This window comes from Gymnoscopelus microlampas (assembly GCF_963454915.1).
Source record: "Gymnoscopelus microlampas genome assembly, chromosome: 21".
Classification (NCBI taxonomy): domain Eukaryota; kingdom Metazoa; phylum Chordata; class Actinopteri; order Myctophiformes; family Myctophidae; genus Gymnoscopelus; species Gymnoscopelus microlampas.
The window spans coordinates 26885907-26910769 of record NC_139958.1 but is presented as its reverse complement, the minus strand read 5'-3'; positions in this window follow the sequence as shown (position 1 = coordinate 26910769).

The window sequence follows — 24863 nt, the reverse complement described above, 5'->3', positions numbered from 1 at the left end:
AGACAAGGAGACAGAGACAGAGAGACAAAAATACAGGGACAGAGACAGAGATACAGAGACAAGGAGACAGAGAGACAAAAATACAGGGACAGAGACAGAGAGACAAAAATACAGCGAAAGTGACAGAGAAACGGAGACAGACAGAGACAGGGACAGAAACAGAGAGACAGAGGATAGACCCCAGACATCAGGGGGATCAATGACGAGATGGAGAGCAACTGTCAATCACCCAGGAGTGGGTTAACATTCATCGCCATGGCAACCAGTTACCTGGGCAGGGCAGGAACTAGGAACTTCAGATTAACAAAGCACACCATGACAAGGCATAAACATGTAATCTAAACAAACACAGAGAGACAGAGAGACAGAGAGACAGAGAGACAGAGAGACAGAGAGAGAGAGAGAGAGAGACTGGTCAGGTACCATATCTAAATTATATTTGTACAATAACACCTGCACTGTTCAACAAAGATTATCTCCAGGATTTGAGAACAGCTAATAACCATCAAACATGCTAACCCAGCCTCCTTACCATCTCTCCCCCTCTCTCTCTCTCTCTCTCACACACACACACACACACACACGCACACACAGCACAACACGCCCACATGCACGCACGCCCGCATATCCACTACAAACAGGTGGTGCTGCTGCCACAGTCATTGTGTCACAGAAAAGCTGGATGCTGCCATTCAAGTCTGATTTATGTGACTGAGCTTGAAGATCGGCTATATTTTTGCGCAAGCTTCAGTCCCAGGAGAGACACAATGTACTATATATATGTCCTCATCCCATCTCATCTCCCCTCCATGTCTACTTCACTGTCTGTCTGCATCTCAGCAACGCAGGGAGAGGCTTCTTCTACAGCACTGTTTCCCAGGCAGTGGGTCGGGACCCACTTTTGGGTCGTGGACCCATTTTTTATGGGTCACTTGTAAATATCCTCTCCTTTTTTCGTTTCTTACATTTTGTGTTTAATCATTATCTTTTTTTTTTTAGAAAGAATTTCATAAATAAATAAAGAAAACTCAAATAAATTGAGTAGGCCTAGTGATCTACAAGCTCACAATGCATCAGGATGCAACGCGTTGTGAGCTTGTAGATCTGCCATTTTCGCTAGTTTGTGTCCTGGAGAGAAATCACATTTCTCTTTTGGGTCTTGAGCTAAAACGTGTGGGAACCAGTGGTTTAATAGTCCCCCCCCCCCCCCCCCACACACACACACACACACACACACACACACACACACTGACACACACACACGCGCCATGCAGGCTCAGCCTCCACCGACTCCGAAACACGCACGCGCGCAGGCACACCCACAGGCAGGCATTCATCGTGTGTATATATAACACGCGCGTGCCTTAAACACACGATAATAATAATAACAGTGTTTCCCCAGTGAAAAAGCCGAGGGGAGTAGAGAGTTAGCGCAACGCGCGCACGAGAGAGAGAGAGATAGAGAGAGATTCAGTAGAACAGGAAGCAGCAGCAGTAGCAGCAGCAGTAGTATTGAAAAGGATCATTATTATTTACCGTGATCTGCTGGCTACTAGCGTCGGAGCAAATGTCACGGAGGTGCCGCTATAACTCGTCCTTCCTCCTCCTCCTCTCCCCATCATCATTGCATCTCGTCTCCTCTCCTCGTCTCCTTGGCCGTGGGTGGGGAAATGGCATGCGGCTGCAGCGGCCAAGGCAGCAGCAGCAACATCAGTAGCGGCTCCTGGGCCTGCGTGTCTGTCTGTCTGTCTGTCTGTGTCCCTCTCTCTCTCTCCCCCTCTCTCTCTCTCCCTCTCTCTCTCCCTCTCTCTCTCGTCTTCACTCTGTTTCCTCCGCCCCCTCGACACACACATTCTCCCGTCCCTTAGTTATTCCCCCTTCACTCTCTCTCCCTCACCCTCCCTCTCTCTCTCTCTCTCTCTCTCTCTCTCTCTCTCTCTCTCTCTCTCTCTCTCTCTCTCTCTCTCTCTCTCTCTCTCTCTCTCTCTCTCTCTTCGGTCCACACATCCCCCCAGTGGTGGAAAAAGTACTCACATTTTTTTCACTTCAAGTAAAAGTATCAATACTGCCATGTTATGTAGAAATACTCTGTTTACAAGTAAAAGTCCGGAATTCAAAATGTACTTGAGTAAAAGTACAAAAGTATTGGTATCAAAATGTACTTAAAGTACCGAAAGTAGGCTACTCATTATGCAGCATGTGCCATTTCACAAGTTTTCAAATGAATAAAATGTATTAAAAGTATGTATTAGAAGATCTACAAGCTCACAATGTCACATCGCCAGGCATTATGAGCTTGTAGACAAAGTGAGTGGGAGAGAGGTGGGTCATGGGCCCCAGTCCGAGAAGTAGTCGAATCAGTTTCTTTTGGGAGGTTTGAAGCTTAGTCTTCAGTGACACTGAGGTGTTGGAGTACCAAGAGGAACTAGCATAGTCAACAAGGGGCTGAATCAGGCCCCCTGAGAGGGTCCTGAGGGCCTGAGGGTTGACAAAAGAGGAAACTCTGCCCATAAATCTGGTTCTCTGGTTTACTCCTTTGACCACCTTTGTTGCCATGCTTTCACCTGTCAGGTATTTGTCAAGAATACATCCCAAATAGGTAATCTCTTCTTTGCTAGTGATGATTGTGTCATCGACTTTGACCTTGAAGTCATTTACCTTAATTTTACTGAGGGAATGTTTGGTCCCAAATAGAATGGATTCAGTTTTCCCAAGGTGTAGTGACAGTTTGTTATCGGTAAGCCAGGTACGGATTTTTGAGAGTTCAGAGCTGAGAGCTTGCAACTTGTCCTCACCCGAGATAGGGAGTGCCGAGTCATCAGCGAACATGTAATGTCATTACAGTGGTGCATGTAATGACACCACATGGTCATGCATTCATTGGATACCTAACATGTTTATGTGTACATAAAACTATTAAACAAATACATTTTAACTCATTATAATCAGGGTAAAAGGGTTGACGCAGTGAGCTTGTCCCCCTTTGTCAAATATTACAAAACTCAAAGAAAATTCTTAAAAAGAAGAGCACACTTTTTGCCAGCAACTTGAAAGAATGATGATGTCACTTCCTGGAAAGATTTTTTTTGGAACATTCCATTACCTCTGAAGGGGTGTTTTCAGAGAACAGTAACAGGGTTGACTAAAACATGGGGACACGACTAAAATATAGTTTTTTTCCCACAATTTTAAACAAATTAAAAATAAAACCTTTTCAAGAGTCATGAAAAGACACTTGAGGCCTTATATGAGATATTGATTTTCTTATGATCATTACAACTTTTTGGGCTCAATATCTAGTCAAAGTTGAACAATCATACAGAGGGACAAGCCATTATGCATAAATCCAAGGCCATGTTTTTTTTTAAAGAGTTTAAATTAAACACAAAAACTTTATTGTTCACACATCATGAAAACTAAATTAAGTTATTTTATGATTTTATCTTTTTTATTCAAATTTACAAATTGGTTTTGTTCTGAGGGACGCAAAATGGCACGTTTTCGTAGAATGACCCATATAGGGCTGAAGTGGGTAATGTATGTTTTGTAATAATAATCAAAATTTACAAAGTAACTAGTAACTAAAGTTTTCAAATATTTGTAGCGGAGTAAAAGTACAATATTTGCCTCTGAGATGTAGTGGAGTAGAAGTAAAAGTACTGAAAATTGGAAATATTCCAGTAAAGTAAAGTCAAAATTGTACTTAAGTACAGTACTTGAGTAAATGTACTTAGTTACTTTACACCACTACACCCTCCCCCCACCCTCTCCCTCTGCTCAGGTCCCCCTTGCTTTCTTTCCGTCATGCACTCCATTTGTGCAGAAAGCTGCAGAAATCCACACATAGCTATAGCATCAGCTACATCAGCAGCTGTATAGTGGCAGCAGCAGCAGCATTAACCCCAGCATCCCTATTTTGGGGGGAACATTCGCCCAAAATAGACGATCTACAAGCTCACAACCTGTCATAAGGCCACGCGTTGAGAACCTGGGTCTCTTGTGTGTAAGACCAAACATCTATTCTGTTGCTTATGGGCTTCAGGCAGTACTACCCTACTTGTCTGGTGTCCTGTCCGACAGCAGGGTAAATTTAGCCTATCAATGCAGAAGTGCTAGTTATACTGTATTAATATGCTTGGATTAAAATAAGGTTTTATTCATTAAAATAAGTTATGGATTGCGGCTTTAAGAAGCAGTGGAATCATTTGCAAAATGAAACACCCCCCTTCCAGAGTATCTGTATGCTGGACTGCATCTTCATGTCTTGACTGTCTGACAGACTGGTTTCAAACAACTGAAGCCTCCAAGATACAGCATATTGCTGGATAGACTTCCACATTCAATTTGCCCTCTCCCCTCCTCTCCCTAGGCATGGAACTAATTGGACAAGGTCTTGGTTGATGTTATACTGTGGTTATCACATGCACGTGTGCACACACACACACACACACACACACACACACACACACACACACACACACACACACACACACACACACACACACACACACACACACACACACACACACACACACACACACCATACAATGCACTGAATAAATACCACTCTAGTGCCACAGAATGCATTGTCATCATGTTAGCATAATTTGTGCACATTTGTGCTGTTTATGATGCAGCTGTGTTTGCACTGGCGTAGGTGCGTATGTGTGTGTGCGTGCAGCCGTGCATGTGTGTGTGTGTGTGTGTGTGTGTGTGTGTGTGTGTGTGTGTGTGTGTGTGTGTGTGTGTGTGTGTGTGTGTGTGTGTGTGTGTGTGTGTGTGTGTGTGTGTGTGCACACGTGCATGTGATAACCACAGTATAACATCAACGTGTGTGTGTGTGTGTGTGTGTGAGAGAGTGAGTGAGTGAGTGAGTGAGTGAGTGAGTGAGTGAGTGAGTGAGTGAGTGATTGAGAGAGAGAGCGGGGGGGGTGGTGGGGGGGAGAGATGTATGAAACGGAGATGACTGACTCAAGAATAAGTTAAGTCAGGTAGAGATTGGAGGCAAATAAACAACGCAACTGGAGAAATTTGATCTAAACCATTTAGGGCAATTTTGCCAAACAACTCTTTGTAACCTCATTTCTCCATTAGAGATTACAAAAAAAGTCAGTCAATCAAAGTGAAAAAATAAATTCTTGCAGCATATACAGTTGCAGTACGCACATCATTTATTAGTAGTTTACCTGGCATTTGGCATTTCTCCAACATTTTGTCCAAAACCGTTACTTTTCAGGAAATGGAGAAAAAGGAACCCGTGTTCCAATGGATCCAATGTAGTTATTTAATCACAAGCTCTTGTTACTACTGGTTAAATTTTTATAAAACCCTCGGACAGACTTAACCACTCTTTCTGAAGAAAGAAAAACAATCATGTTTGTACAACAAACTGTCATTGCAATTAATGCTACAAATTTTGTTGCATTTGTGGCATCTCCATCGCACGCGGCGCTTGCCAGTGTGTGCGTGCGTGTCTTTTTAAGTGCTGTGTGTGTGAGTGCTGTCCTGTTTGTGTTGTAATCAGTTGCAGGTGACACACAGACACACACACACACACACACACACACACACACACACACACACACACACACACACAAGTTGAAGCAGCTGGTACCACTTGAAAATGATACATGTTCATTGCACGACTCCAGAGATAAGATAAGGTTTGTGTGATTTTTTTTTTGGGGGGGGGGGGGGGGGGGTATAGATCATGCAACATTTAGCCAGAGATTAGCTGTACACAGACACACATAAGTACAAACACATGGACACACGGACATAGTCTTTGCCTCCCGGCCTGTTGGCCTGGCCAAGACAATTAGGCCACGTACTCCAGAGTCCAGCCCTTATGGTACTATTTACAGTAGGTTGCTATTATAGGTCTGCTGTTGCACTGACTTGTGATCATTTAGATGCTTCTCAGAGAGTTATTTTGTATTATGTTCTGTGGGTGCTAGAACTGAGGGAGACTTATAAACCCATACAGTATAGAGCTATTAAACATATTTCCTTCTGGTTTCTTTTTAACCCATTCTGTGTAGGAGAGAAAGCATTTTTGTGTGCAAAGGGGACAGGTCTTATGAAGTCCAGATATCTGATGTCTGTTCCAACTGTGATCATGATCTCAAACATTATTTTCATTCAAAATCCATCATTTACAATTTGACTACATTCACTATGAACACTGCCTACACAAAATGAATAATCATGTCATATCAAGTGTGTAGCTGTGTACACACTTGTAATAATTGTACAATGAATGTAAATGTGAACTTGTGTCTGTCAGCATGTGTTGCAGTGCATCAATGCTAGGTCCTAAAACGTTTTAATCCAATTAGAGGGATTTTCAATTAATCCAGGAAGGCCCTACATTTCAACCACATCATATTTTTAGTACAGTTTCTCTCTGATGTGACAAAACATTCAATAGGATAATATGATCTGGAGCTCTCATAAGATAGACAAGGCTTTTATGCTGGGCATTGTTGCTGGAAATAATATGTTCTCATCCTAATGCATTGCCATGTCTCTCTCTCCCTCTCCCTCTCTCTCTCTCTCTCTCTCTCTCTCTCTCTCTCTCTCTCTCTCTCTCTCTCTCTCTCTCTCTCTCTCTCTCTCTCTCTCTCTCTCTATTTCCGTATCACAACAGATAAAAGAAGACAGGAACGGACTGTTGCCAAGTAAGTAGCACTGCTATGTCCAAGATGTTCCCTTGCCAGCAAAAGGTAGTCTTAAAAGATATTTCAATTCTGACATGTGCCTCCTTTGGCTTCTTGTGGCCTCTATGCACGTCATTATGACGCTAGTTGCAGCCCTTGCCAGTCACCTCTAGACTGCCCCAGGAAAGACCCTTTGCACCATTGTTATTTCTATTTAATTTAACCTTATTTAATTTAACAAGCACTAGGACCCTTTGGGCACCGGTCTACTTGGGGCCATGCATGTCGGGAACGACACAAGTTCACGGCCAATCCGTGAAGCCAACGGTTTGGGTTGGCCAGTCAGGGAAGCTGATGCATACAATTTCCCAAACACTCTTTCTGCCTCTTTCTCAGACGGACAGATTACATTACAGTCATTTAGCAGACGCTTTTATCCAAATATTTGCACACACAGATGCAAATATTTCTGATTTTACCGTTGGTCTGTCCGAATTGCCATTAGGCTCTGCACACCTTGGGGTCATATGAGATGCACACACCAAGTTCGTGACCAAACGGGACAACTTTTATGTGATATATGACACACACAGACAGAGATTCTGTGAATTATAGTATAGATAGATATTCATCTTTCAGCCTTACCCCTATCCTTAAACATTTTTGCCATTTCTTACTATTTTGAAAAACATTTTAAAATAGTTGAAATAGCCGATCTACAAGCTCACAACGTGTCGATGTAGATCGGCTAGTTGAACTATTCTAAAATGTTTTTAATTCAAGATAGGGCCCATCATCTCCATGTATTTATTGCATGGTGATAAAAAGGACATTTCTCCACTCATTTGAACACTGTCACTCTTGAAATCCATTTAAAGGAATGGTCAGTAACAATCTTCTTTTAACCAGCATTATTATTAAATTCAGATTTTTATCAAACGACTGATAAATTGACAGCAAATATTTTCACTGTAGACTTATTCAGTTTGTGAGGCTTTATCAAACCATTTTGCGGCTGAATGCAAGGAAAAGTGTGTGTATATGATCCACACACTGGCAGGAAGCACACATAAATCATCTCAAAACCAGGCTCTCAATGACTTGTGTGTCTGGAATGAGCTCTCAGAAAATTTGATTACAGACCAGCTTGGCCTGCCCTGATATACATCAAAACTGCCCAGCCCAGCTTAGTGGCCTCATTCAACTATGCTTTCTGGACGTGGTTTGGGTGTGGGCACTATAAGGTAAGTGAAAAATGTAAAAAGTGAGTTGGAACATGGAGAGAAGAAAAGGGAATAGGGAGGGGGGACATGGGTACATGCTACATGGGCAGGATAGGGATGGAAGAGGCAAAAAGTTTAGAAATTAAACAGAGGAACGGGGCGATGAGGATCGGAAGGACAACAAAGGGGTACGAGGAAAGATTAGGAAAAGATATAAGGCAGAGTAGAATAAGACAGATAAGAGAGTGGTCACAGCAAGAGTCTAGTCTAGTGTTTAACCCAACTATTTTAACACACAATACAGTGAGGGCACTGAGCCTGGGACACCTAATGGATGTATGATCCATAATGATAATAGAAAAGGGGAAAGTGGGAAATAGGACCACAGTTTGCCATAAATGCACCATTTATTTACGATTTCTACACTTTCTTTTACAACCACTAAGGGGTGAAAGGGCTGCTTTGCCTTTAGCTTTCACTTGTTTACCTTCTGCAGCGAGGGACAGGCCAAAGATGGGCTGGAAAAACGGATAATGGAGTTATAGAGACAGCTCGAGCCATCTGAAAGAACACTGGGCCAAATTCAATTAAAGAAAGAGACCTCAGTCCAAACACACCCTGCCTAATATCATTTGAGGATGCCGCCTTGTGAGCTAGAACAATGTGAATTTCCTGGATCTCCTGGGGCGGGTGATAGTGCTGTTTCAATAAGAAACACAAATTGATTGGTCTTACAGTACACTGTTTGAACAGGCTATTATTAACTCTGCAATATTGTTTCTACATCTTTGATTATGGGGGATAAGAGATAATTAGGGCCAATAACGCATCATTGCTAATTAATTCATTAGTGACTGTTATTTTGGCCTGTATCGTCAAGATTACAATAGAAGGGACTAGCTGCGCTCAAATGTTGCCATGGGGATGGTGTCATGGGAGACACTGATAGCCTTTTAGCAGGAACATATCACACAGAAGGTCATTCCTTCCTTAGTGTTCCTTCCAACAGTTGTCCGTCACAAAGGGTTGCCAGGCAACATTGTTGCGGTAAGAGAGGAGAGAAGACAAGGCTATCTATCTATCCATCCATCTATATCCATCTATCCATCCATCCATCTATAATATACCAGTGGTGTAAATTAACTAAGTACATTTACCCAAGTACAAGTATAATTTTGAGATATTTTAACTTTACTGGAGTACTTCCGATTTTCAGTACTTTTACTTTTACTCCACTACATCTCAGGGGCAAATATTGTACTTTTACACCACGAGAATTATTTGAAAACTTTATTTACTAGTTACTTTGTAGATTTAGATTATTATTACAAAACATACATTAACCACTTCAGCCCTATATATATTTTGGCCATTTGAAAATAGCCGATCTACAAGCTCACAATGCGTCGCGATTAATTTAAGTAGTATATCTGGACTGGACTCATCTTGGTTAAAATAAGGGTTTATTCATCAAAACAATTCCAAAGATTAATTAATGGCGACCACCATCACCTACACCCATAAAGAAGACAATAACAGTTTCTGCTTATACTGAAAGGCCATCAACAAACAAAAGCTCTATTTCTCACAACTGGGCTGGCAGTGTTTTAAAGAATCTGCTGCCTCCATCACAGTCTGGCAAATGTCCACTTCTTCCAATTCCAAGGACATATCTCCACGATGCTGGCTGGCATTTATCCAGAACATTGGCTGTTAGCTGCTCAATCAAGGACCTTCATATCACCAGACGTACACTTTGTCTCATCAACCAGCCCTCATACAACACAAGCCAAACACAGTGACCACTGCATATTAATGTATTTTAGATTCCAGGACACAGTAGGCATATACAGTAGAACCAATGGAAGTAGGGCTGCAGAGGGATATATTTATCATTGTTACGGCCCTAGCCGTATGGTTATATTATGTGTAACAACAGTAACAATAAAAGCTCTGACACTTGCTCTGCAATTTGGGTGTGCACTCATTGCCTGTAACAGGATGAGTGGATTGGTCTGCATGTCCTTGTAACCCCTCTAAAATGATTGAACTTGCAGCCAAAACAGATCTTAATGGTGATATTAAAAAGCCTTTGCATGTCTGGTCAGTTTAAAAAAGTAAAAAAGAAAAGAAGTTTCTTTTTGACAGTTAGCTAGCTAGAGTTTTGACAGAATTGTGTTTTATTTCGGATGCAGAAATGAAAAGAACACAGAACAAAGAACACCACGACTCACTCAATGTCCCTTGAGCGAGTCTGTCTTTGGAAAACTGATCTGTAAATTAGGCTATCTTTAGGTTTTTATTATATTTCTGATGAAGCAAGACTATGGGGCTTATCTTGAACCCGGCAAAGAGGCGCAAAGACTTAACACAATTGTCATTGCTAGTTTAATTCTAACCGACGCAGTTGTCATTTTCATGCCAAGCGCCCATGTTGTATAAATCTACTTGCACCCATCTGTGCGCCCGTGGGCATGTTGGTCTTAAAATGAGGTGAAGAAAGGGACCAGCTCTGACCTAGTCTAAAATATAGCACAGCCCTCCAGTATTTCCAAGCTATATGAAGAGCACATTAAATTGTAAATTGACCTGTATAGATGGGTTCTCAACACACGCACACTGCTTGCAATCAAAATCCACCCGAATTCAACACAACACATTGCTGAGAGACTCAGCATTGAGGTTTAAAAATAATTAATGATCTGGGACACAGATTTATGCATATTGGCTGGCAGATCTGAGCATATTCTTATCACAGTGTGATACTTTTTACACATTGTATTACACTTAAGCCATTAAGACCGGGAACGCATCTGTGTCATTTTAGATTTCTTCAAGATATCTTCACGCTTATAGCCACGCTATGAGCTCATAAATCTGCTATGAATTATTTTTTTTAAGGGACCATTTTTGGTGGGGGGGGGGTCCCTGGAACAAAAACATTTGCGGCCAAATACATTTCATTTTGGGTGGTCCTTGACGTGAAAAAGGTTGAGCACCACTGATATTATAGCAACATACGGTTTTCATTAAACTGTTAGGATTTAGAAGACATTTGTAGATGCGTTCCCGGATTGAATGGGTTAAACCCTATTACACTCAGTCACCCCTGCAAAATAATAAATATGTGCAGACTAGTCGAGTGTTCCAGTATTTTATTTGGGTAGTCTCTCCTGAAGTGCCCAGGTATTATTCCCTCTGATTCAAGTTGTCCCTGTAGAGCACCGACGAGCCCTTCTACCTTGAACTGGCTGAAGCGTGCTGGACTTCTCTGTGTACCTATTATACTTAGTTGACCAAGGTACCCCTGGGGCCAGTTGCACCACCTCACACTAAGTTCAAACTTAGCCTAGTTATAGCTTAAATGGCTTTTAAAAAAGCCATTATACCCATTTAGCCGGGAAATTATTAGATGTCACTTTTAGATTTCTTTGGCTATTCAAAAATAGCAGATATACAAGCTCATAGCGTGGCACCGAGTGCCGCGCTATGAGCTTGTAGATCTGCTATTTTTTGTTTTTTATGTGATTTTTTTTGGCAAATCTTTAAATATATATATTTATATTTTTTAAATATGTATTCAAAGATTTGCACTCATTTTCACGATTTTTCAAAAAAAAATAGCAGATCTACAAGCTCATAGCGCGGCACTCGGTGCCGCGCTATGAGCTTGTATATCTGCTATTTTTGAATAGCCAAAGAAATCTAAAATGACAGAGATACTTTCCCGGATTGAATGAGTTTAAGCTATAACTACTAGGCTAAGTTTGAACTTAGTGTGAGGTGGTGCCAGAACTGGCCCCAGGAGTCGCAATAATGTTTTTCTCCCCAGAAAGCTTGTATCTCAATATAGACTGCATGTTAGTGTCATTTTTGATTTTTAGCTATAACCATTATTTTATACTTTGGGCTATTTAAAAATAGCAGATCTACAAGCTTGTATATGTTGTGCAAATCTTTGAACACATCTTTTAACTCAAGTCTTTGCTTCTGGGGGTCCCTGGAAAAAAATATTTTGAGATGGGGGTCCGCAGCCAAATACATATCATTTTGGGGGCCCTTGACACGAAAACGTTTGAGAACCACTGATAAATGTCGTCTTTCTAAAAAGACATTTGTAGAATCGGACAAATTTTCACGATTTTTCAAAAATAGCAGCTCTACAAGCTCATGCACTCAGTGCAGTGCTATGAGCTTGTATATCTTCTATTTTTGAATAGGCAAAGAAATCTTAAAATGACTCAGATGCGCTCCCGGATGGATTAATGGATTAATGTCAGGTATGACTGCTGTCATCAACATGCATCCTGGGTAATATAATTGTTATGGATAGTGCAAAAACACAGAGAAATCAGATGTGAACGCACCCAAGACAGATTGAAGATCTGATCATCTAAACCGCCCCTGAAGGTGGTAAGAGAGTGAGACACATTTGGCCACATTAGTAATGTAGTAAAAAAAACTCACACACATTTTTTATAAATTATATATATGGACTTTAGTGCGAGCGACCATCTAGGATTCAGTGGTTGCATGTATACTGATCCAACCACCTATACTGATGTATCCAAAATAGAGATTGATTATTAGACCATCATTTTATTTAATTATTAATTAACCTGAGTCCCTCAGGGCTCTAAACTAGTGACGTTTCATTTTTTTCGCTCTACATTAAATATCTTCGCAGAAAATAGTCGATCTCCGATGTTCCAATGTGAGCTTGTAAATCTGCTATTTTCTACGAAAGTTTCCCCCACAATACGGATGCTGGGGTTTAAGTGGTTAATGTTTGTCAGTGCCACACTTCTGGAAATGGGCTTGTTGCCAAGACAACAGCTCACACACTTGGCCATCTGGGACCACCTGGGGGGCAAGACTGTTTCTAACCTGCTAAATACTCGCATGCATGCATGCACATGCACTCGCATGTGTGCACAGCTGCACGCACACACACATTTGTATTACTATACAGCACTTGTGAGGTCATCAACATAATTTTTACTCTTTTTCTTTGCCAATTTGCCAAAACTAAAGGCAAAAAGTCAACAACCCGTCACAGCTCGACCCTTTGTGAGCTTGTAGGTCGACTATATTTTAAGTATAAATCAGCCATAACTCCAACCGCTGAACCTAACGTCTAAATGTCCAATCCTAACCTGAATGTTTAATTGTAAGCCTAGCTCCGCAAATCGTTTTTAGTGAGGTCCAGGAAAATGGTCCTCATGTCTATTTCTCAAATACGTGCACGCACACGCACACGTGCACGCACACGCACACGCACACACACACACACACACACACACACACACACACACACACACACACACACACACACACACACACACACAGCAAGGTCTAGACCCGGACCCATGTGAGCAATGGTTATTATTGGATAGCTTCAAATACAGTGCTTTTCCACTTGAGAGTGTTGCGCTGATCAGAGCAATAGTCACTGTGTTATGGCCATTTGGAGTGTTAAACACTGCTGTAACCAGTGGTGGAAGAAGTACTGAGATGTTTTGTGTGTGTGTGTGTGTGTGTGTGTGTGTGTGTGTGTGTGTGTGTGTGTGTGTGTGTGTGTGTGTGTCTGTCTAAGGGGGAGTGAGACAAAAAGAAGTGAAAACCAGAGAAGAGTGACAGAGTGGGAGACTCACTAACGTCCTATACTGCTGTTTCTCTTGGCGAAGGGTGGCCACTTCAAGTTTCAAGGCTTGATTTCTGTCCTCCAGCAGGCGGACGCGATTCACATTGTAGACTGTGTGACCTGTCTTATCTTCAGACGAAATGTCATCTTTTGGCTGTAAAATAAATAAATGACACTGAATTAATAATATTGTGCCAAGCAGCTAGTGCAACACGCCATAGCGTCAGAATGTGGTCAATCGGTTTCATATTCTTCCAGTTGTTATTGGGGGTGCCCCTCTACCACTGTCAGAGATGTTGGGGAAACCAGCATGGCTGTTACTCCTAAACTGGAAATTAGCTCTCTAGCAGCCTTTTTTCATGAGCTTTGAGTCATGTCCTCCCGTTTTAACTCCTCACTGTCAGGTGAAAAGAGGTGGCCTGTATCGGAGGAGACATGTGATTGTCTGAGCTGAGCTCTCCCTATCACACTCACAGTTATATCAAACTTTTGCCTCGATTACGATTAATGAACAGATGTTCTTTTTTGTTTTAATAGTGAAAATAGGCTTGGGTGATGCAGTGGTAATGTGCCTGGCCACCACCACCACGGAGGGTGTGGGTTTGAATCCACCGTGGTGCATCCGGCTTTGTCAAGCATCTACACGAACACGTGTGTAGTAGATCTACAAGCTCAACGCGTCACAGCAAGCATGTATCAGCTATTTTCACTATTTTTGTACCACGTAGTATAATACAGGGTTACGAAGTGAGTCAGACTAATCAATTTAGTGAAATATAAACAATGATTTGTTTTTTGTGTTGATGCATTGACGTAGGAAATACATATACAGTATAGAGAAAACAACTCTACTCGTTCTGTGTTTCAGAGGAGGGCTGTGGACAATTCAGGGTTGAGGGTGGGTTGGGTGGGGGTATATGGGGTGGGTATGGGCTTGGGCTTCAACTCAACCGGGTCCGTTTGGATTAGATTGTAATTTCAGGCCCGTTGAAAACTCTAAAGCAGTTGACATGAAAACATTTTCATGTCAATTTGGTGTTTGTCCTGTTCATTTGGCTGCAGACCCCCATCTGAAAATATTTTCTGACAGAGAAAATGTTTCAAGATTTGTCAAAATATTTCGAAAATAGCCGATCTACAAGCTCAAAATGGCCAGTAATGGGACACGTTGTGAGCTTGTAGATCGGCTATTTTCAAACAAAAGTATAAAATAGGGTTAAAGTGGTTAAACTGTTCCTCGTTTGCTGAGGACCCCCTGGAACTCCCAGCAGTGACGACAGACTGAGGCGGTATGTTCCACTGTCTATGTATGTGCATGACTGTGAATGGATGAGTGTGTGCAGCCCAAGCACTGGGCTTATACTTAATTTATACACCGTCATACAACAATCCATAAGCTCACATCGAGTCGTACGACGACGTATAAATCAGGCTTGAGTAGCCTGTGCGTGTACAGCTACTGTACGTACAGCTGAGAGGAAGGGAGGAAGAAAGACAGAGAGACAGACAGACAGAGGAAGACGGACTACAATGCCTTCATATCACTCTCGCACATACACAATCCCTCATTCTCGTTCCTGTGTTCACACCTCTCGCGCTCTTTGCTCCTTCTCTCACTATAGCTCCCAAGCTTTGAAACACCCTCTTGCATGCAAGCCCCTCTCTCTCTCTCTCTCTCTCTCTCTCTCTCACACACACACACGCACGCACCAGTGGTGGAAAGTAACTAAGTACATTTACTTAAGTACTGTACTTGAGTACAATTTTGAGGTATTTGTACTTTACTTGAGTATTTCCGATTTCCAATACTTTTACTTCTACTCCACTACATCTCAGAGGCAAATATTGTACTTTTACTCCACTAAAATTATTTGAAAACTTAAGTTACTAGTTACTTTTCAGATATAAATTATTACATTATAAAACATACATTTACCACTTTTGCCCTATTTTATACATAGGCTATTTTCAAATATTTAGTACTTTTACTTTTGGTACTTTAAGTACATTTTGATGCCAATACTTTTGTACTTTTACTCAAGTATTTTTTTTATTCTGGACTTTTACTTGTAACAGAGTATTTTTATATTGCAGTATTGGTACTTTTACTTAAGTAAAGAATTTGAGTACTTTTTCCACCACTGGCACGCACGCACGCACACACGCACACACACGTGCGGTCTACAATCCACGCTCAAATATCCATACATGAAGGACCCACCCGTGTGTCTGCATTCATTGCAATGGCCTGTGTAAATCTATTGGCCAGTGATGTGTGAACGATTGCATCACGGATGATGAGCATCTTTTCCTCTCGGTGCGTTCAGCAGGCAGCGCGGTGCAGAGACCAGCAGAGTGGCTTATTCCCCCACCTCATTTCTCACACTCCAAAACACCAGGACGTGAAAACAATTCACGCCATCTTTACACGTACAATAAGGACAACGATCCACGCGTCACTACACGACTTACTTCTTTCTTCCTTCCATCTTTCCCGTTGCGCTGTGGCTCTCCGGGTGCTATATGCACACTGATTTGCTTTTCTGCAGTGTTGCTTGACTTACAACACTGGTTTCTCAGCGTCTAGGGGCGTCACCAGGGGTCCAAATGTCTCCTTACAGTTCTGTAACTCTGCGAGTTGTACATTGGTACATTTGGTTCCGTTTGTAAACGCGCAGAGTTAAATTAACAGTGTAGCTTGGGGTCCCAGAGATAAACATTGTTTTATCAAAATTATCGAAATTAAAAATCTTGAGAATCACTGACTTTCAAGACCTTTCGTAGAATAAAACATATATTATCTAAATCTACTCTGATGTTCCCCTTGGCAGTATGTGTGGGTAAAGGTTTCACTTTGGTCCTCTCATTTCTCTGGTCAGAGAGGATCAGCAGTTTTATTGAGGTTGCATCAGCTGTGAGCATAGGAGTGCTCTGCCATTAGCAGTAGTCTGTGTAAACACTTATGGATGGAGGGGAGGAGAGGAGAGAGCAGCGGAAAGAAAGAGAGAGAGAGAGAGAGACAGAGAGAGAGAGAGAGAGAGAGAGAGAGCACGGCTGAGTAAAATATGCTCTCCTACACTCTGTTGCCTAGCAACCCTCTGCTCGCCCTGTTTGTTTCCATCCTTAAGCCTAATTTATACTTCGCTGTACAGCCGTGTCACTTGCCGGAAAGAACTGACTTTCAAGCGAAAAATGCGACACATCGTCGTACAGCAATAGCCTATAATACAAATGTGGATTTGCTCGACACATTAGCTTCCAAGTGAATTGGTTTTCAGGCATGCTATGAAAAATTGCCTAAGAGGCCGAGTTTCAGGAGTGGATGGAAAATCAAATATGCAACAAATCCCCTTAAAATACAAACTCAATGCAAAATGTCATTTGATAAACAATGAAACCACACCCATACGCTTCTCTAGGCCACATCAGGGTTCTGCTCCTCTCTACAGTTGTTGGATCTTACACTATAATACATATTTGAATCTATTAAACAATGCTGTCCCCTGCTGTCCATTCTTAGAAATTGGCTCAGGTATTGTATGTTTCACAAGTCCTACTGAGTCCTTATTCTGGGAGAATAAGGACTCAGTAGTCCTTATCAGCAAAAATAGCAGATCCACAAGATCACAATGTATTGTAATATATGTGATGCGTTGTGAGCTTGTAGATCGATATTTTTGCCAAATAGATGTGGTGTACAGGGAAAAAAGGAGGGGATCAAGTATAGAACCCTGGGGGTTGGTATATAGGGTTTAAGACTTAAACCCTACTGTATATACCAACCCCCAGGGTTCTATACTTCTAACAAACTTCAACCACTTAAACTTTAAGTGGTTGAAGTTTGTTGTGGCACAACAAAAATGTTTTTTTTCCTCTGCCAAATATAAGTAATCCAAGTGGATTGCAGGAATATCCTGGATCCTCAGATCTGGATCTGGATCTTCAAATAGTAAAATCAACAGGAAGTTGACAGTTTTATTTAAAAAGAAAATAGTACCGGTTTTGTGATGTTCTATAAGGTCAGAATCAGCTTTGTTTGTGTTCGTTTACGGTCTAAAAGAGCTCCTCCTGAGCCTCTTCACTGTACGTAAGTCAATGAGGAGCATATTTTGTCAATGGAGCAATTATTTTTGATTTCTTACCCACCTTTGGAGTTACAGTACATCATGGCAAGCTAACTACACAACCCAAACCTCTACCAAAGTGTTCTATCCATTTAAGCCCTATTGTACATATAATTGATATACAGTACATAGGCTATTTGAAAATAGCTGCACGGTCTGCATTTAGGTTTTGTGAATGATACTGTACCTTTGCCCTAGTCTGCAGATGATGATGTGCAGTCCTAGCAGAGATCATGGCCAATTGTCGCTGGATCCACAGCAGTTCCATCTGAGACTGCTTCAACAGCTCCTCTATGTTTGCACTAGATTTATGTCCCCGCATTATCACCTGCAAAACACACGAAACACACTGAATTTAAGCAAAAGGCGGACCAGTGGTTCTCAAACAGGAACCCCCAAATTAATATATATTTGCTCACGGACCACCATCTGTGCCAGGGACCCTCATACAAGATTTGCGTTGTTAAAGCGTTTAAAAAACATTCCAAACTTTCACACTTTTTTCAAGATTTGAAAATAGCAGAGCTATATGCTCACAACGCATTGTGAGCTTGTAGATCGGCAATTTTCAAATAGTCAACGTAGGGTGGTTAAAAAGATGCTGTATGACCTAATTTAGCTGGGGACCCCCAGGAACCCTCTGAGGGACCCCTGGGCGTCCCCGGACCCCACTTTAAGAACCACTGTTCTAAATGGGTCCACGTTTATTTCCTGTTTGTGCACATCAGTATCTGATGTAAACTGATATTGAAACTTGATTAAAAGTCGATATCCTGTAACATCCAACATCCACATGTTTGTGCAATCTAAGCAAAGAAATTAACTTTTGCCTAATATCAGAAAATTGATAGCGTTTTGAATATCAATACAGTGTCGTGAAACTAAATATTGCAATACTCAAGTCATCAATATCAACATTTGCTTACACCCCTACAACACCTATTACTGTCATTTTGAGAGGACTGGACCACTTACTGTACAACCCCTTCTTCATTCATCCAGTAAAAATAATTGCAGCCTGTATTTAGCATATATACAGTGCAGTGAGGTATTGATGCTTTTAATTCAGTACAAAAATGTAGTACTTCTTCCATCACTGCACTCCACTAAGATTGTGGTCATTTCCACACTGCATCCAAAAACTCATATATTCCCCAAACTTTCTCTCACAATCAGGTGAGGTGTGAGGTGCTCTACAGCCTGACAGGGCCCAAACCCTTTAAAATTCCAATCACCCATTTAAGCTTCTGCACTGTTGAGTGAGTCACACAACAATGCAGAAGCTTAAGTGTGTTGTCTTACAGTAGCCCAGTATAATTTGAGATTAGTGTATTCTTTTCTTTTTTTTGGAAGCCAAAAGAAGCCCACACTAGTGATGAGATAGTCGTTCAGGTCAGTGAACTGAATCATTTTTGAATCAGTTGAAATCTTTGAATATATATATATATGTATTTTCAAGCGAACATTTGTAACTCAAATCTTTGCTTCTGGGGGTCCCTGGAACGAAATATTTGAGATGGGGGTCCGCAGCCAAATACATATCATTTTGGGGGTCCTTGACATGAAAAAGCTTGAGAACCACTGGTCTAAGTAGGTGAAATACTGACCTACCCACGTTTAATCAGACTATTGATTGGTGAGATACTGACCTAACCGGAGGCAGAGCTGTCCCCAAAACCTGATTTACGATTCTGTGCCTATAGGTACATAACTCGGACGGCACTGAGTCGGCTCAAGCGAGCGTCACAACGTTCGGCACAGCAACTCGCTCGCTTTAGCTCGCTCGGTGGTGCCTCTCGGAGCTCCAGTTTGCTTGAGACGGCGCGCCTTCGACACGGTCCAAAACTATACTTTATACAAAACACCTCTGTCGGTAGGTCAGTATACTTCTGATTAGACCCAATCAATAGTCTGATTAAACGTGGGTAGGTCAGTATCTCACTTACTTAGACCATTCAATCGTCTGATGAAACGTGATAACGTCCCATTCAGTGCATTGACAGCATCCGAAATGGGTGCCTCAAAAGAGCTCAATGGGGCCATCGGCTAATAATGGCTAGCATTTCATTTCAGTCCATTGAGGAAAGAGGAACCATCTCTTCAGCCAATCAAAATTGGAGCAGCTAACTGGGGGTAACTGAGCGCGCAACTGACTGAATTGAACAGATCTTTTCAAAAGTGATTTTAAGTTCATTTTGTTCATCCAAAAGACTACGTAGTATATTTGAACGACTCGTTAGTGACCTTCACAACACTAGCCCACACCAGCTATGTACAGGAGCTGGTCTCAGACATCAATGGTAACATAGCGTTACCAGTCAGCTACGTGTGCTAATGCTAGCTGTGCGCCCTTCTTTTTCCTGAGTTTCAGTTGCTACGTTGGAGTGAAACTGTGGAAGAGTCAAATGGCTGAAGATAAAACACTGCCATCTAGTGCGTCCGCCCTGAGATTGGGAGGTCATGGGTTTAATCACCAGCCGAGTCATACCAAAGACTATAAAAATGCTACCAATGCCTCCCTGCTTGGCAGTCAGCATCAAGGGTTGGGTTGGGATTAAATCACTGCGACATGCTAGCATCATGTCCAGGGTGTACTTGGACATCAAGCTGCCTCACGGAAACAGGAACCTATGGGCCACATAGTTCGGGAATCATTGGATCCCATGGCTATACTTGCTTATCTAGTGCCCTAGAGTTTAAACACAACACAAACTGAATTACAGCCACTAAACACATGTAAACTGATATTGAAACTTGATTAAAAGTCGATATCCTGTAACATCCAACATCCACATGTTTGTGCAATCTAAGCAAAGAAATTAACTTTTGCCTAATATCAGAAAAAAAACATTGATAGCGTTTTGAATATCAATACAGTGTCGTGAAACTAAATATTGCAATACTCAAGTCATCAATATCAACATTTGCTTACACCCCTACAACACCTATTACTGTCATTTTGAGAGGACTGGACCACTTACTGTACAACCCCTTCTTCATTCATCCAGTAAAAATAATTGCTGTCTGTATTTAGCATATATTTACTACTGTACAACATAATGATCCTCACATGAATTTCCCAACTTCTCACTGTTGCTCCCATGCACGAGGCTGTGTCTACACAGGAGGCAGACTGGGATTATTGATTTTGTGTGTGTGTGTGTGTGTGTGTGTGTGTGTGTGTGTGTGTGTGTGTGTGTGTGTGTGTGTGTGTCCTGTCTGCTCAGTTACATAAGAGAGAGAGCAAGAGGGATTACGGTATCACAGCATTACAATGACAGAGGGAGCCTGCAATATACTACATCAGCTTTTATCAGTCAATCCTAAATCCTAAACCACCCAAGTGGTTCTCCTGTCAGACCTACAGGTTTCTTGGAAAGACTTGATTTCATGCCTTTGTACCCTGTTGACTGGTGTCCTCCAGCACTCTGTCCTTGACCCCCTCATTTTTTGCCCCCAATTTTTTTCATCTCCGTTCACGAGCTCTCCTATCAACATTAGGAGACTAAACATTTTTTTCCCCCTTCCCTCCCTCTGCCACATGGGTTGAAGAGCACATTTCTGCACATCTGACTGACGTCTCACAGTGGGTGTCTTGCCAAGACAGATCTTCTGTTCTTCCTTGGAAAGTCCTGCCCTCTGCAGGATCTTTCCATTCCCAGCAACAACCCATATGGTGGCTCCTGTTCCTACTGCCAAGAACATGTCCTGACAGTCAGCTGTCCCTCAAGGCACACACTGTGGCGATCATTCGATACGGTAGGTTCACACTTTACAGCATCCGAAGGATCAAACCCTTCCTCAGCAAGGAGTCCGCTCAGCTCCTTACCCAGGCCTCAATCATCTCCAGCCTTGACTATTGCAACTCCCTTTGCCACCCAGCATGCTCACTGAAGTCCCTCCAAATGATCCAAAGTGCCGCAATATGTCTGGACTTCAACCTCCCAAATTATTAATTTTGTTTTTCTTTGTGTTCACTTCACTGGCTTCCGGTTGCTCCCCGTACTCAGTGAGTAAAACACTGGTGATGGACAACCAAAGGCATGGTACCCCCACACCTTCACATGATCCAATATCACACCCCTTCCTGCTCACTTAGATCAGCTAACACAGGAACTGAAGTCTGTTAGAACCTTCCCTAAAACACCCTGGAAAACACTCCACATGTCCTAGACTCTTCTCCCTGTCTCCCAAGCTGTGGAATAAACTCCCCCATGCAGTCAAAACTGCAGACTCACTCCCCATTTTCTGCCAGTCTAAAAACTATACACCTCACACCCTAGCACTCCTCTCTCCTTTTATCCCTTCTTGTCATAAATGCTAGTTATATGTTGGATACTTGATCACAGCGGAAAATGGCTTATCCAGCAAAATTAGTTCATAGGTCTCTTTAACATAAAGGGATGGAAAGGTTCTCAGATCCCTACAGCATTATACAGTAGATTAAACTACAGTGACAATTCATCATTCAACACACAGGCAACAGATTACAAAGTCACGAGTGTTTTCCTGTTTCTGGTCTAATGCAATGTCCAATAAAGTGTTTTTGTTTTTATTTTTGCATTTTAGCATAGTTTCACCCTAGAACAAAATATGTATTTTATTTCTGCACTTGAATGTAACATTCTAACAATGTTTGTAAAACTTTCCAATAATATAAACATATTATTGTAGGTTGAGTTGTGGTATGAAAAGGCACTATTTGGTCAGAATATTTAATAGTGAAAAAAACAGCTCATCTGCCAGTAGACTTGGGTGAGGTGCTGGAGCCAAAAGGAAACCAAATGAACAATTAAAGGTAGCCTCCACACACTCAAAACTGTGCAATATCAGATTATGAGTATATAAGAAGAGTGAATACACAGTGAAGCACAGTGAATATCATGAAAAACCATGGGAGTTGTAGTCCTACAATTAAGTGTACTACAAAAACCAAAGGACAAGTGTGAGTATTTACAATATATACAAACAAAAAAAACAAAAACAATAGACACAATGTAATACAATGCAGACATCAGGCAGTAGCCATCATAAAGCAAAGAGTAAATGTAATCTATTGTGATTTACTTATAGTGCAACACTCATGTCAAAATCATCATTTAAACCTAATCATCATTGTAAACTTTCTAGGGTATGGATCCAGTATACAGTAGCTCGCTCTGGCATAACCTCCTGTCAACATCACCCCCTCTCTGGAGCGTAATCTGCTCTAATAATAATAATAAGTCAATAGCTATTGGTAAAGGAAAAGCGAGCAGGCTTTCAAATGTTTTTTTTTACTAGTCTCAGTTAAGTGCAGACTCACTCCTCCTCACACACATTGTTTTGCTGACTCACCTTGGACAGTTTCCCTGCAGTGAACTGCGCCGGAGGACGGCAAGAAAAACAAGGCACCAAGCTCCTGCATCCTGTGGATTTATGCAGAAATGCCTCATCACACCAATCCCTCTGTGAAGCCATATGTATGTATGAATATGTATTTGGCTGCGAACCCCCATTTGAAAATGTTTTGTGCCAGGGACCCCCAGAAAAGAAGATTTGCGTTTATTTTTATTTTTTTTCATGTGGTCCTAGATATGTTAATCTACCAAGCCCTACCACCCATTCCTTGCACTTGCATTTTTCCTTGATGCTCAACAAACAACTATCAAAAACACTGGTTCTCTTCTTAATGGACCCTTACGGGTCAGTTTGTGTAGATTGGGGTCCCAAAGATGGTTCCATTTGTACACTCTCTCAGAGTTACATTATACTGTGTGTATTATACTTGAGCATAATGAGACAGAAATTGACATGGGAAAATACATTAATTAACAAAAACATCATATTTTACAATAAAATTAAGTAAAATTGTCACATGCATAATAGCTAGGGGTGAAAGAGGTTCAGCTGTATGACATACCTTTTTGGGTTGAATAAGACATTGTTGATTTTCCTGTTTGGATAATGTGATGCATCACCATACAGTAGCATATTTCAGTTGCATAATCTGCAAATCAAAGTTGGTCAAATATTAGTGTCACAACTCTTTGTGTGAGCCGAACATGTTTAGTTAGAGTTAGAGAATTGTCAAAAACAATAAAAAAAAAATATTGAAAGAGAAGAGACGTGGAGAAAATAAATCACCACGACTATAGAATAGTCAAGGTGCTAGAACACTGAAAAGTATATAAAACTAGATACAGGTCTTCGCCAGGGCAGGTAGGTTGTTGTGGGCCAGCAATGTTTCACGGCAATCAGGGTTCATGATTTGAGGCATTTTGTTCAAAACGGGCCACTCCTGCAAAACTCTAGAAGCCATTCTTAGCCAATCAGGATGGAATAAGAAAGATCTGACAGATCCGTTGTGTTTTGCAAAAAAAGAAAGATCGGCGGTGCTGTAACAGGCCAATGTGAGAAGTATTGGGCAGAGGTTTTTACTTGGCCTCTAAGGAGTATGCGTGCAGTTTCACGCCTATCGGTCCTAAAGTGCCAGAGATTAGCTGCTCATGGACGGACAGACGGACAGAGACACACACACTGATGGACAGGGTCGAAAACTTAGTCTCGGCCACGCCTTTGGCCTGGCGGAGACAATAAGGAGTTTCTGCGCACTTGGAGAAGCTCAGTAGAAGCTTCTTTAATAAAAGCCAAGCTTTTGGTCAGGCGACCTTCGTTCGAAGGTCGTTTGACCAAATGTTTTGCCCTGATGAAGATCATCAGACTGAAAGCTTGACTTTAAATAACCACTTAAACCCAATGGGCCCTATTTTGTGTGTCCTAAGTACCAGGTCTTATGACTTAAGACCTGGAGGCGTGGCCAATGCTGTTTGGCTATTTTGAGTGGCAAACAGCATTGGCCACGCCTCCAGGTCTTAAGTGAAGTCAAAGACTGGTACTTAAGACACGGAAAATAGGGCCCAATATGTTTAACCGTAGTCCCTCAGGGCTCTATACTAGTGTATTTTCTGTTTTCTACTATTGTTGGGAAAGCTTTCGCTTAAAATAGCCGATCGACAAGCTCACACAACACGTAGTGGTTAAATAAAGCTGCATTGAGCCAAGCGTGCAGAACCTCCTTTCATTTTACATAACGCATGGAAACTTTTCTGTGTGTGTACGTGCGTGTGAGTGACATTTCTTTCACCTCGTTGATCAGTACAACATGGAGAACAAATTCATAATGTTCTGAACAGCTCTGTCCTCAAGCTCAAACATGACTTGGGCAGGCAGA